This window comes from Nanorana parkeri, unplaced genomic scaffold (genome assembly GCF_000935625.1).
Source record: "Nanorana parkeri isolate BGI_ZX_2015 unplaced genomic scaffold, ASM93562v1 scaffold20, whole genome shotgun sequence".
In the NCBI taxonomy this organism is placed as follows: Eukaryota; Metazoa; Chordata; class Amphibia; order Anura; family Dicroglossidae; genus Nanorana; species Nanorana parkeri.
In genome coordinates, this window is record NW_017306288.1 from 3,954,695 (window position 1) to 3,957,251 (window position 2,557).

Sequence of the window (2,557 nt, forward strand, 5' to 3'; positions counted from 1 at the left end):
TGTATGTGCTTGTGGAAAAATGTAAAGAAATACTCTGCTGGACAATGTATGTTTAATTGTTCTGGAATAAGTGTTGAAAAAAGTTTTAAAGTGTAATACTACTTTCTTTTTTGTTTCAGATAATAGAGAAACACATTGAAAAAAACAGAGCAAAGGTCTTATGAACAGAAAAAAATGCAAAAAGAAATGTATTCATTGACATGCATAAAAACCACATCCATTTTTATACATTGTAGCAAGGCAGAGTGTAAATCCAGCCGCACTGGTGGCTTTCATATCAAACTCTCTCACACCTATTATACTTCCAGCTATTTGATTCCATTTGCTGTTCATATGGGAGATGGTCTGTCTGCAACTCTATTTTTATATATGTTTGAACATGTCCTTTTCCCTCCACATAAGTTGTACTATAAAGTTGATAAGTGAGAAACATCTGCTGAGTGGGTCAGAGGGAAAAAAAATGACTTTCCTCTTCCAGACTGCAGCAGACTCAGCTAGCCGGAGTTCAGTCTTGCTGACTAAGGTCGTTTGATAGCTTCAATACAGTACATGCCTTTGAAGTGAGCTGTCCCCTGTCTGTGGTTCTTTTGGTCTGGGCAGTTTTTCAGATCGTCATTAACAGTCGGAATAAACAACGCCGTTTGAAATGAAGAGAAAAATGGAGTTTAAAAAATTAGCCCCAGTTCCGGGAAAGGGGATCTCTTCAAAGTTGTTTAATTTGTGTATTATTGCAAGAAATGACTTACAAGAAATACATTACTAATCAACTGAGAGCAATTTATCATGTGCTGCCATGAATGTATACTGGTCGCTTTTTATGTTATTTTATACAAGGCTATTCCCATGTACACACTTCCATTGTACATACAATGGAAGGCAATAGGCTTTAATTTGAAAAATTAAATGCTTGTGGGGTACTGTTTCAAATGTATTAACAAAGTCCAGGTAAACTACATCAACTGGTCTTCCTCTGTCTAAATTAATATTCACTTCCGCGTAGAATGTTAATAGGTTGGTTAAGAAGAGATTGTGGACTCTAAAGTTGAGACAAATAGCCAAATAAGTCTCTAGATAGCGCACCTTTCAAAGGATCGCTAAGTTGTATCTCCTTTTCCAAAGTAAATGCCAGTTCTATCTGCCAAATCAACTTATCTACAGCACTCTAAGGCCTCATTCACACTAGAAATGGCCGGCACATTTAGCTCCGTGCTGCGTGCACAGCCGTATCGGCAGCTCCCAGGAAGGACAGGTGATGCGTGTGATTAGTACGCAGCCCCTGTCCTTCTCTATGGGAGTACGTGGCCGTACGCCACCCTACGCTCACCTCAAGTGCAGGTCCGTACGGGTGCGGGTGTCCTGGCTCGGACACCTGCACTCGCACGGACCTGCAGGGAGGGTGAGCATAGGGCGGCGTACGGCCGCGTAGTCCCATAGAGAAGGACAGGGGCTGCGTACTAATCACACGCATCACCTGTCCTTCCCGGCAGCTGCCCGATACGGCCCTGCAGGCAGTACAGAGCTGTATGTGTGTATGTATTTCTAGTGTGAATGAGTTGACGGTTTGGCATGACTTTTTTTGGGGGGATCCTACATACATTTCCTAATTGTGGGACACCACGTGTTTTGTTGTAGAGCTGCCGAAGCAAATCCACCAAGTCTAACCAACACTTTCTGTCTGACAGGTGTAAGATCAGAGTCTACTTCTGCCTGGGCTGCTGTAGCTAGTTATGCCATGGAATATATATACTTTATGTATACACACACAGCATTTACAACATATCTATAAGGAGTTGAAAAAAAGGATTCTATAGTAGAAACTATAAAGACTTGAACAGTATACATTGTACTATTTGTAGCCTCACTGTACAGGTTGCATATGTTCCGCAGCCTCCCTGGCTCACAGAAGTGTGTTTGTTTCAGAATGATGGAATGAAGTTGGTCAGTAAAGGAGATAGGCCGTGTATAAGGGAAAGCCTTGTCTCGGAGTTCAAGTTACATTTCCCCGTCTTCGGGCAATATATTTTAAATGGCAGCCAAATGTTTTAGTGTAACATCTAACCCTCATTAACAACATCTCAATGGCTACACATTCCCCGGAGTACCAGCTGCAAGCCAAACTAAATACTTTGCTTCATGGTTACCCTCTTATAGGCCCGGCATAAAAGAGAGAACCTTTATTAATATGGCTTTTTTATTTCTTCTCCAGTGAGTTGTTATGTGACAAGAGCTCGAAGATTGACAGTGAAAGTCAACTTTAATCATTCTGAAGCTACAGTTTCAATAAACAAAACGTAATTCACTTTCCAACTGACCTTTAAAGTAAATACTGGTTGGTCTCTGTACATAAGATGGGTTCATTTTATTTACATGTTTTACTTTCATTCTTCCACAATGGTGCACCAATACAGCCATGATGACTTAAAGGGAAATTTGTAAATTTACATTTTATCATGCTTGAGAAAGTGTCATGCTTATCAATAATTGTCGTCATGAACTAAAATAGACTTTTCTAGGGCTCATAAAACTTTGACAGAACCTAAATAAAGAAAAACTTACC